Consider the following 12,808-nt stretch of genomic DNA (forward strand, 5'->3'; position numbering starts at 1 on the left):
AAAGGTTGGAAAGCTATCAGGACAATTTGGCATATAGAAAAAATCATTTAACAAGTAGTAGGATAAAAGAAGCGAAGGAGAATCGATTTCAGAGCTTCAAATAAATTGAATCTCGGACTATGATTAGGATCAAACTTAAATTCGACCAAAATTAGTCTAAATTTAATATATTTTTACCATCGAAATTCCATACCACTATTAAAAAACAGCAACATTCAATCTCTAATCACATGCAATTCAGCAAAATCCAACTCCTAATAACAGCAACAGTCGCTCTCTAGTTTCAGCAACATCCACTCTCTAAATACAGCAATTCAACAACATCCAAGAATTTAGCACAAGTAAATCTATCAAAAAAATCACAGCAAATAAAGAAAGAAGTCCATATTCTAATTACAAAAACAACAATCAGTTTCAAATGTTCATCACGCCAATACTGGTTGCCGTATGCCCGAGGAACAAATTCACTGAACAGAGTTGTAAAATATTCATAACATATCATTCGCCATATACACTTGATAAATTAAGATACGCTATTGTTCTTCAGAGATCAATTTAAACTAACTTAGCATTTATAAAGGAGCTCCCTCATTCATTTAACAAAACCTCACACGTCATCAGCTTATTACACCAATGAAAAAGTCCTAATGCTAATGAAATGAAATCAATTCAACAAAGAAACACACTAATTGATGAAAATCGAAGGGAGAACCAATCAACTAGGAATCTAGTCAAGGTTAACGCGATAGAAATTCCTTTTCTTCACAAAAATAAATTGATGAAAATCCAAGACAGTACCAATTAGTTTCAAATCTTCATACCCTCCAATCTATAATAATAATAAAAAAATCATCCAAATTCCTTTTTAAAACAATAAAGCTGCAGCTGATATCGGAGGCAACATCTAAATACTTACCAATAGGTTATGTGCAAGGAGGTTTCGAGACTGGAGCAGTGAACCTCATACAGCGTTCGGCGGAGCAGAGTCGGGTGGCTTCAACGGCGCTGCCAACACCGACATGCACCAGCAGTGGCGCGCCCTCCGTGAGTAGGAGAACCTACTTGTTTCTTGCGCCTGGGTGGAACGACATCGCCGCGGCCGAGATTGGGGAAGCTACGAGGGGATGAGAGCGTCGCGACGTTCTGGAACGGTCCCCGGTAGTCGACTATTTTTCACACGTGGTTGACAGCGGGGCGGCATCCGATGGAGGCAGAGGAGAAATTGCCCCAATGCTCCTGGTACCCTAGCGCGGCCTTGGATGGGTTTGAAAATCAGTTGCGGTAAAAGGGTGAACGAAGGGAGAGGGTTTTGGGTGGGGGTAAAATTTGTTTACCTGGGTGAATTTAGGGATGTTGCTGAAGCGATTTGGGCTTCGGAGTCCCGATCCAGGAGCAGTTGGCTGCTACCTGATGAGCGGATAATTTATACGCTTTTTGGCATTGTTTTTAGTATGTTTTTAGTAGGATCTAGTTACTTTTAGGGATGTTTTTATTATTTTTTATGTTAAATTCACATTTTTGGACTTTACTATGAGTTTGTGTATATTTCTGTGATTTCAGGTATTTTCTGGCTGAAATTGAGGGACTTGAGTAAAAATCAGATTCAGAGGTTGAAGAAGGATTGCTGATGCTGTTGGATTCTGACCTCCCTGCACTCAAAGTGGATTTTCTGGAGCTACAGAACTCAAAATGGCGCGCTTCTAATTGCGTTAGAAAGTAGACATCCAGGGCTTTCCAGCAATATATAATAGTCCATACTTTGACCGAGTTTAGATGACGCAAAAGGGCGTTGAACGCCAGTTCTACGCTGCAGTCTAGAGTTAAACGCCAGAAACACGTCACGAACCATAGTTGAACGCCAAAAACACGTTACAACTTGGCGTTCAACTCCAGAAGAAGCCTCTGCACGTGTAAACTTCAAGCTCAGCCCAAGCACACACCAAGTGGGCCCCGGAAGTGGATTTATGCATCAATTACTTACTTCTGTAAACCCTAGTAACTAGTTTAGTATAAATAGGACTTTTTACTATTGTATTTACATCTTCGGATCATCTTTTGATCATTTTTAGATCTCTAGACCTCCATGGGAGGCTGGCCACTCGGCCATGCTTACCCTATATTCACTTATGTATTTTTCAATGGTAGAGTTTCTGCACTCCATAGATTAAGGTGTGGAGCTCTGCTGTTCCTCATGATTTAATGCAAAGTACTACTATTTTATATTCAATTCAACTTATTCCGCTTCTAAGATATTCATTCGCACTTCAACATGAATGTGATGAACGTGACAATCATCATCATTCCCTATGAACGCGTGCCTGACAACCACTTCCGTTCTACCTTCGATTGAATGGATATCTCTTGGATATCTAATACAGGGGACCGAGTCCGAGTTATTAAGTGTCTTCGTGGTATAAGTTAGAACCCATGGATGGCCATTCCTGAGATCCGGAAAGTCTAAACCTTGTCTGTGGTATTCCGAGTAGGATCTGAGAAGGGATGGCTGTGACGAACTTCAAACTCACGAATGCTGGGCGTAGTGACAGACGCAAAAGGATAGTAAATCCTATTCCAGTATGATCGATAACCTCCAGATGATTAGCCATGCAGTGATAGCACATTGGACTATTTTCACAAGAGAGGATGGGATGTAGCCATTGACAACGGTGATGCCCTTACATAAAGCTTGCCATGGAAAGGAGTAGGCCTGATTGGATGAAGACAGCGGGAAAGCAGAGATTCAGAGGAACGAAAGCATCTCTATACGCTTATCTGAAAGTCTCACCAATAAATTACATAAGTATTTCTATCTTTATTTTCTGTCTATTTATTATTTTTATTCGAAAACTCCATAACCATTTGATATCCGCCTGACTGAGATTTACAAGGTGACCATAGCTTGCTTCATACCAACAATCTCCGTGGGATCGACCCTTACTCACGTAAGGTTTTATTACTTGGACGACCCAGTGCACTTGCTGGTTAGTTGTGCGAAGTTGTGAAGTTATGTTTGGACCATGGTATTGTGCACCAGTTGTTGGCGCCATTGCCAGGGAGAGAACGAACAACAAATTTTACAACCTCTGAGTAACAATTTCGCATACCAAGTTTTTGGCGCCGTTGCCGGAGATTGTTTGAGTTTGGACAACTGACAGTTCATCTTATTGCTCAGATTAGGTAATTTTCTTCTTGTTTCAACTTTTATTTGGTTTTCAAAAACTTTTTCAAAAATTTTTTCTTTGTTTTCGTTTTTCTTCAAATAAATTTTTGAAAAAAAATAGATCTATTAAAAAAAATATATATAAAATAAAATATATTTTTCTTCAGAATTTTTAAGAATGAATTCTAGAGTTCCATGGTAACATGTTGAATCCTATCTGGCTGTAAAGCCATATCCAAACTGCTTTGGGATTGGTCTTCAACTAATCACTTCAATGCATGTAATAGCATACTAAAGCTTGGCTGGCTATTAAGCCATGTCTAATCCTCAGATTGGAGCTTTAGACTAAAGAGCACAAGATTCCTGGAATTCATATTAAAAATTTTGGAATCCTTATTTTTCTTTTTCACATTAATTTTCGAAAAAAATCCAAAAAAAATCATAAAATCATAAAAATCAAAAATATTTTGTGTTTCTTGTTTGAGTCTTGAGTCAATTTCAAGTTTGGTGTCAATTGCATTTTTCTAAAAATTCTTTGCATTTTTCGAAAATTCATGCATTCATAGTGTTCTTCATGATCTTCAAGTTGTTCTTGGCCAGTCTTCTTGTTTGATCTTCATATTTTCTTGTTTTGTGTATTTTCTTATTTTTCATATGCATTCTTGCATTCATAGTGTCTATACATGAAAAAGTTCTAAGTTTAGTGTCTTGCATGTTTTCTTTGCATAAAAAATTTTTCAAAAATATGTTCTTGATGTTCATCATGATCTTCAAAGTGTTCTTGGTGTTCATCTTGACATTCATAATGTTCTTGCATGCATCACATATTTTGATCTAAAATTCTCATGCATTGAGTCTTTTTCATGTTTTTCTCTCTCATCTTTAAAAATTCAAAAATCAAAAAAATATCTTTCCTTTTTTCTCTCATAAATTTCGAAAATTTGGATTGACTTTTCAAAAATTTTTAAAATTCAATTGTTTCTTATGAGTCAAATCAAATTTTTAATTTAAAAATCTTATCTTTTTCAAAATCTTTTTCAAAAATCATATCTCTTTCATTTTTCTTATTTATTTTCGAAAATTTTAAAAAAATATTTTTCAAAAATCTTTTTCTTAATTTTATCTCATAATTTTCGAAAATATTATCAACAATTAATGTTTTGATTCAAAAATTTCAAGTTTGTTACTTTCTTGTTAAGAAAGATTCAAACTTTAAGTTCTAGAATCATATCTTGTGATTACTTGTGAGTCAAGTCATTAATTTTGATTTTAAAAATCAAATCTTTTTCAAAACTAATTTCAATCATATCTTTTCAAAAATATCTTTTTATCTTATCTTTTTCAAATATCTTTTCTAACTTCTTATCTTCTTATCTTCAAAAATTTGATTTTCAAAATTTGTTTCAACTAACTAATTAACTTTTTGTTTGTTTCTTATCTCTTTCAAAACTACCTAACTAACCATCCCTCTCTAATTTTCGAAAATACTTCCCTCTTTTTTAAAAATTTTTTTTAATTAATTAATTGTTTCAATTTTAATTTTAATTTTAACTTTTTTCTAATTTTCGAAAATCACTAACCCCTTTTCAAAATTTTATTTTCAAAAATCCTCTTTATCTCTCATCTCCTTCTATTTATTTATTCATCTACTAACACTTCATCTCACCCAAATTTGAACCCCCTCTTCCATCTGTGTTCGAATTTTCTCTTCTTCCCTTCTTTACATTACATTCTTTTCTTCTTCTACTCACACATGGGAACCTCTATACCTAGGTAAAAAGGATCCCTATTATTATTATTTTTCTGTTCCCTCTTTTTCATATGAGCAGGAGCAAGGACAAGAATATTCTTGTTGAAGCAGACCCTAAACCTGAAAGGACTCTGAAGAGGAAACTAAGAGAAGCTAAAATAAAACAATCCAGAGATAACCTTATAGAAATTTTCGAACAGGAAGAGGAGATGGCAGCCGAAAATAATAATAATGCAAGGAGGATGCTTGGTGACTTTACTGCACCTAATTTCAATTTACATGGAAGAAGCATCTCCATCCCTGCCAATGGAGCAAACAACTTTGAGCTTAAACCTCAATTAGTTTCTCTGATGCAACAAAACTGCAAGTTTCATGGACTTCCATCTGAAGATCCTTTTCAGTTCTTAACTGAATTCTTGCAGATATGTGATACTGTTAAGACTAATGGAGTAGATCCTGAAGTCTACAGGCTCATGCTTTTCTCTTTTGCTGTGAGAGACAGAGCTAGAATATGGTTGGACTCTCAACCTAAGGATAGCCTGAACTCTTGGGATAAGTTGGTCAAGGCTTTCTTAGCCAAGTTCTTTCCTCCTCAAAAGCTGAGTAAGCTTAGAGTGGATGTTCAAACCTTCAGACAGAAAGAAGGTGAGTCCCTCTATGAAGCTTGGGAGAGATACAAGGAACTGACCAAAAAGTGTCCTTCTGACATACTTTCAGAATGGACCATCCTAGATATATTCTATGATGGTTTGTCTGAATTAGCTAAGATGTCATTGGATACTTCTGCAGGTGGATCCATTCACCTAAGGAAAATGCCTGCAGAAGCTCAAGAACTCATTGACATGGTTGCTAATAACCAGTTCATCTACACTTCTGAGAGGAATCCTGTGAGTAATGAGACGCCTCAGAAGAAGGGAGTTCTTGAAATTGATACTCTGAATGCCATATTGGCCCAGAATAAAATATTGACTCTACAAGTCAATATGATTTCTCAGAGTCTGAATGGAATGCAAGCTGCATCCAACAGTATTCAAGAGGCATCTTCTGAAGAAGAAGCTTATGATCCTGAGAACCCCGCAATAGCAGAGGTGAATTACATGGGTGAACCATATGGAAACACCTATAATCCCTCATGAAGAAATCACCCAAACCTCTCATGGAAGGATCAACAAAAGCCTCAACAAGGCTTTAATAATGGTGGAAGAAATAGGTTTAACAATAGTAAACCTTTTCCATCATCCACTCAGCAACAGATAGAGAACTCTGAACAAAATACCTTTAATTTAGCAAACTTAGTCTTGATCTATCTAAGGCCACTGTGAGTTTCATGAATGAAACAAGGTCCTCCATTAGAAGTTTGGAAGCACAAGTGGGCCAGCTGAGTAAAAAGATCACTGAAATCCCTCCTAGTACTCTCCCAAGCAATACAGAAGAAAATCCAAAAGGAGAGTGCAAGGCCATTGAATTGACCATCATGGCCGAACCCACAAGAGAGGAGAAGGACGTGAATCCCAAGGAGGAAGACCTCCTGGGATGTCCAGTGATCAATAAGGAGTTTCCCTCTGAGGAACCAAAGGAATCTGAGACTCATCTAGAGACCATAGAGATTCCATTGAACCTCCTTATGCCATTCATGAGCTTTGAAGAGTACTCTTCTTCTGAAGAGAATGAAGATATTACTGAAGAGCAAGTTGCCAAGTTCCTTGGTGCAATCATGAAGCTGAATGCCAATTTATTTGGTAAAAAAACTTGGGGAGATGAACCTCCCCTGTTCACCAATGAACTAAATGCATTGGATCAACTGAGATTGCCTCAGAAGAAACAGGATCCTGGAAAGTTCCTAATACCTTGTACCATAGACACCATGACCTTTGAGAAGGCTCTATGTGATCTTGGGTCAGGAATAAACCTCATGCCACTCTCTGTAATGGAGAAACTGGGAATCTTTGAGGTACAAGCTGCTAAAATCTCATTAGAGATGGCAGACAATTCCAAAAAACAGGCTTATGGACAAGTAGAGGACATATTAGTAAAGGTTGAAGGCCTTTACATCCTTGCTGATTTCATAATCCTAGATACTGGGAAGGATGAGGATGAATCCATCATCCTTGGAAGACCCTTCCTAGCCACAGCAAGAGCTGTGATTGATGTTAAATGAGGTGAACTAGTCCTTCAATTGAATGAGGACTCCCTTGAGTTTAAAACTCAAGGACATCCTTCTGTAAACATGGAAAAGAGGCACGGTAAGCTTCTCCTACTGCAGAGTCAACCAGAGCCCCACAGTCAAACTCTAAGTTTGGTGTTGGGGGGCCACAACCAAACTCTAAGTTTGGTGTTGAACTCCCATATCCAAACTCTAAGTTTGGTGTTGGGGAGTCTCAACAATGCTCTGAACATCTGTGAGGCTCCATGAGAGCCCACTGTCAAGCTATTGACATTAAAGAAGCGCTTGTTGGGAGGCAACCCAATTTTTATTTATCTAATTTTAATTTATTTTTATTGTTATTTCATGTTTTATTAGGTTCATGATCATGTGGAGTCACAAAATAAATATAAAAATTGAAAACGGAATCAAAAACAGCAGAAGAAAAATCACACCCTGGAGGAGGATCTTACTAGCGTTTAAATGCCAGTAAGGAGCATCTGGCGTTGAACGCCAGAAACAAGCAGCATCCTGGCGTTCAGATGCCAGAAATGCACACTAAGGAAAGCTGGCGCTGAACGCAAAAAACAAGCATGAAGCTGGCGTTCAACGCCAGAAACATGCTGCAGATGGGCGCTGAATGCCCAGAACAAGCATCAATTCGGCGTTTAAATGCCAGAATTGCATGCAAAGGCATTTTACATGCCTAATGGGTGCAGGGATGCAAATCCTTGACACCTCAGAATCTGTGGAGCCCACAGGATCAACTCAGCATCTGTGGACCCCACAGGATCCCCACCTACCACCACTCACTCTCTTCCCTCTTCTCAATGTTCATCCTCTCTTCCCAATAAACACTCTTCCCTAAAACTCTTCACCAATCACCTCAATCTCTCTTCCCTATCACCACTTCACCACTCACATCCATCCACTCTTCCCTATAAACCTACCTCATAAACTCCACCTACCTTCAAAATTCAAAATCAATTTCCCACCCAAACCCACCCTATATGGCCGAAACTAAACCCCCCTCCCCTCCCTATATAAAGCCCTCAATTCTTCCTCATTTTCACACAACACAACCCTCTTTTTCCCTTCTTGGCCGAATACACCTCTCCCTCCTCTCCTCCATATTTTCTTCTTCTTCTTCATCTATTCTTTCTTCTCTTGCTTGAGGGTGAGCAATATTCTAAGTTTAGTGTGGTAAAAAAATAAGCTTTTTGTTTTTCCATTACCATTGATGGCACCCAAGACCGGAGAATCCTCTAGAAAAGGGAAAGGGAAGACAAAAGCTTCCACCTCCGAGTCATGGGAGATGGAAAGATTCATCTCCAAAGCTCATCAAGACCACTTCTATGATGTTGTGGCCAAGAAGAAGGTGATCCCCGAGGTCCCTTTCAAGCTCAAGAGAAATGAGTATCCGGAGATCCGACATGAAATCCACAGAAGAGGTTGGAAAGTTCTAACAAACCCCATCCAACAAGTCAGCATCCTAATGGTTCAAGAGTTCTATGCCAATGCATGGATCACTAAGAACCATGATCAAAGTAAGAACCCGAACCCAAAGAATTGTCTCACCATGGTTCGGGGGAAATACTTAGATTTTAGTCCGGAAAATGTGAGGTTGGCATTCAACTTGCCTATGATGCAAGGAGATGCACGCCCCTACACTAGAAGAGTCAACTTTGATCAAAGGTTGGACCAAGTCCTCACGGACATATGTGTGGAAGGAGCTCAATGGAAGATTGACTCAAAAGACAAACTGGTTCAACTTAGAAGATTGGACCTCAAGCCTGTGGCTAGAGGATGGTTGGAGTTCATCCAACGCTCCATCATCCCCACTAGCAACCAATCTGAAGTTACTGTGGATCGGGCCATCATGATCCATAGCATCATGATTGGAGAGGAAGTAGAAGTTCATGAAGTCATCTCCCTTGAACTCTACAAAATAGCCGAAAAGTCCTCTCCCTTGGCAAGGCTAGCTTTTCCTCATCTTATTTGCCATCTATGTTACTCAGCTGGAGCTTTCATAGAAGGAGACATTCCCATTGAGGAAGAGAAGCCCATCACTAAGAAAAGGATGGAGCAAACAAGAGAGCCCACTCATGGAGCTCAAGAAACACATGAGGAAGCTCATCATCAAGAAATCCCTGAGATACCTCAAGGGATGCACTTTCCTCCACAGAATTTTTGGGAGCAAATCAACACCTCCCTAGGAGAATTAAGTTCCAACATAGGACAATTAAGGGTGGAACATCAAGAGCACTCCATCATCCTTCATGAAATTAGAGAAGATCAAAAAGCAATGAGGGAGGAGCAACAAAGACAAGGAAGAGACATAGAAGAGCTCAAGGACATCATTGGTTCCTCAAGGAGAAAATGCCACCATCACTAAGGTGGACTCATTCCTTGTTTTTTACATTTTCTGTTTTTTGTTTTCTTATGTTAAATATTTATCTATGTTTGTGTCTTTATTACATGATCATTAGTGTCTAAGTGTCTATGCCTTAAAGTAGTGAATATGAATCTATCACCTCTCTTAAATGAAAAATGTTTTTAATTCAAAAGAACAAGAAGTACATGAGTTTCGAATTTATCCTTGAACTTAGTTTAATTATATTGATGTGGTGACAATACTTTTTGTTTTCTGAATGAATGCTTGAACAGTGCATATGTCTTTTGAAGTTGTTGTTTATGAATGTTAAATATGTTGGCTCTTGAAAGAATGATGATAAGGAGAAATGTTATTTGATAATCTGAAAAATCATAAAAATGATTCTTGAAGCAAGAAAAAGCAGTGAATACAAAGCTTGCAGAAAAAAAAGAAGAAAAATGGCGAAAAAAAATAGAAAGAAAAGAAAAAGTAAGCAGAAAAAGCCAAAAGCTCTTAAAACCAAGAGGCAAGAGCAAAAAGCCAATAACCCTTAAAACCAAAAGGCAAGGGTAAATAAAAAGGATCCCAAGGCTTTGAGCATCAGTGGATAGGAGGGCCTAAAGGAATAAAATCCTGGCCTAAGTGGCTAAACCAAGTTGTCCCTAACCATGTGCTTATGGCGTGAAGGTGTCAAGTGAAAACTTGAGACTGAGCGGTTAAAGTCAAGGTCCAAAGCAAAAAAAGAGTGTGCTTAAGAACCCTGGACACCTCTAATTGGGGACTTTAGCAAAGTTGAGTCACAATCTGAAAAGGTTCGCCCAATTATGTGTCTGTGGCATTTATGTATCTGGTGGTAATACTGGAAAACAAAGTGCTTAGGGCCACGACCAAGACTCATAAAGTAGCTGTGTTCAAGAATCAACATACTGAACTAGGAGAATCAATAACACTATCTGAACTCTGAGTTCCTATAGATGCCAATCATTCTAAACCTCAATGGATAAAGTGAGATGCCAAAACTATTCAAGAGGCAAAAAGCTACAAGTCCCGCTCATCTGATTGGAGCTATGTTTCATTGATAGTTTGGAATTTATAGTATATTTTCTTTTTTTTATCCTATTTGATTTTCAGTTGCTTGGGGACAAGCAACAATTTAAGTTTGGTGTTGTGATGAGCGGATAATTTATACGCTTTTTGGCATTGTTTTTAGTATGTTTTTAGTAGGATCTAGTTACTTTTAGGGATGTTTTTATTAGTTTTTATGTTAAATTCACATTTCTGGACTTTACTATGAGTTTTTGTATTTTTCTGTGATTTCAGGTATTTTCTGGCTGAAATTGAAGGACTTGAGCAAAAATCAGATTTAGAGGTTGAAGAAGGACTACTGATGCTGTTAGATTCTGACCTCCCTGCACTCAAAGTAGATTTTCTGGAGCTACAAAACTCAAAATGGCACGCTTCCAATTGCGTTGGAAAGTAAACATCCAGGGCTTTCCAGAAGTATATAATAGTCCATACTTTGGCCGAGTTTAGATGACGCAAAAGGGCGTTGAACGCCAGTTCTACGCTGTAGTCTAGAGTTAAACGCCAGAAACACGTCACGAACCATAGTTGAACGCCAAAAACACGTTACAACTTAGCGTTCAACTCCAGAAGAAGTCTCTGCACGTGTAAACTTCAAGCTCAGCCCAAGCACACACCAAGTGGGCCCCGGAAGTGGATTTATGCATCAATTACTTACTTCTGTAAACCCTAGTAACTAGTTTAGTATAAATAGGACTTTGTACTATTGTATTTACATCTTCGGATCATCTTTTGATCATTTTTAGATCTCTAGACCTCCATGGGAGGCTGGCCACTCGGCCATGCTTACCCTATATTCACTTATGTATTTTTCAACGGTAGAGTTTCTGCACTCCGTAGATTAAGGTGTGGAGCTCTGCTGTTCCTCATGATTTAATGCAAAGTACTACTGTTTTATATTCAATTCAACTTATTCCACTTCTAAGATATTCATTCGCACTTCAACATGAATGTGATGAACGTGACAATCATCATCATTCCCTATGAATGCGTGCCTGACAACCACTTCCGTTCTACCTTTCAATTGAATGGATATCTCTTGGATATCTAATACAGGGGACCGAGTCCGAGTTATTAAGTGTCTTCGTGGTATAAGTTAGAACCCATGGATGGCCATTCCTAAGATCCGAAAAGTCTAAACCTTGTCTGTGGTATTCCGAGTAGGATCTGGAAAGAGATGGCTGTGACAAACTTCAAACTCGCGAATGCTGGGCGTAGTGACAGACGCAAAAGGATAGTAAATCCTATTCCAGTATGATCGAGAACCTCCAGATGATTAGCCATGCAGTGACAGCGCATTGGACCATTTTCACAAGAGAGGATGGGATGTAGCCATTGACAACGGTGATGCCCTTACATAAAGCTTGCCATGGAAAGGAGTAGGACTGATTGGATGAAGACAGCGGGAAAGCAGAGATTCAGAGGAACGAAAGCATCTCTATACGCTTATCTGAAAGTCTCACCAATAAATTACATAAGTATTTCTATCTTTATTTTCTGTCTATTTATTATTTTTATTCTAAAACTCCATAACCATTTGATATCTGCCTGACTGAGATTTACAAGGTGACCATAGCTTGCTTCATACCAACAATCTCCGTGGGATCGACCCTTACTCACGTAAGGTTTTATTACTTGGACGACCCAGTGCACTTGCTGGTTAGTTGTGCGAAGTTGTGAAGTTATGTTTGGACCATGGTATTGTGCATCAGTTGTTGGCGCCATTGCCAGGGAGAGAACGAACAACAAATTTTACAACCTCTGAGTAACAATTTCGCATACCAGTACCCATCTTAGTTTCCTAGCATTATTGATTTACTAAAGACAAACTCTATTAATGTGCCAGGCATACCCCATATAATATACCATTTTAAATATGACGCGATGAATAATATATTGTGGATCACTAATGTTCTCGTTATATATCGGCGTTGCATCTAAGAATATTTTAAGGGGAATAATTTTTTCTCCTTTTCAAATATGCAGTGGAAAGCGTTGTTGTAAAAGATTAATAGTGGACTAAAACATGAAAAAAAAAAAATAAAGCGCTAAAAGAAGGGTAAAACACCTAAATAAATCAAAGAACCATTAATATTACCTAATAGTTCCAAAATAAAAAATGTTATGTAGATGTTCTCATGCATATATCTATATAAATCGAATTGATTTAATTCGAATTACACATTTTGATATTAAATCGAATCAGTTTGAGTCGAATCAGTAGAGTTATTGGTAAATCGAAGTTATTTTATTTGAATTACCAAGGATTGATATTCGAAATATAGTCCTTGAGTAATA

General features: G+C 38.0%; 1 non-coding gene across 1 annotated transcript; it reads right to left on the reverse strand.

Annotated features, from left to right (window-relative positions):
- Window positions 1-5,515: 5,515 nt before the first annotated feature.
- LOC112760456 (small nucleolar RNA R71) lies at window positions 5,516-5,619 on the reverse strand. Its single transcript, XR_003180895.1, has one exon. It is a non-coding gene; the product is annotated as a small nucleolar RNA R71 (small nucleolar RNA).
- Window positions 5,620-12,808: the final 7,189 nt, after the last annotated feature.

Source organism: Arachis hypogaea, chromosome 16 (assembly GCF_003086295.3).
Source record: "Arachis hypogaea cultivar Tifrunner chromosome 16, arahy.Tifrunner.gnm2.J5K5, whole genome shotgun sequence".
Taxonomy (NCBI): Eukaryota; Viridiplantae; Streptophyta; class Magnoliopsida; order Fabales; family Fabaceae; genus Arachis; species Arachis hypogaea.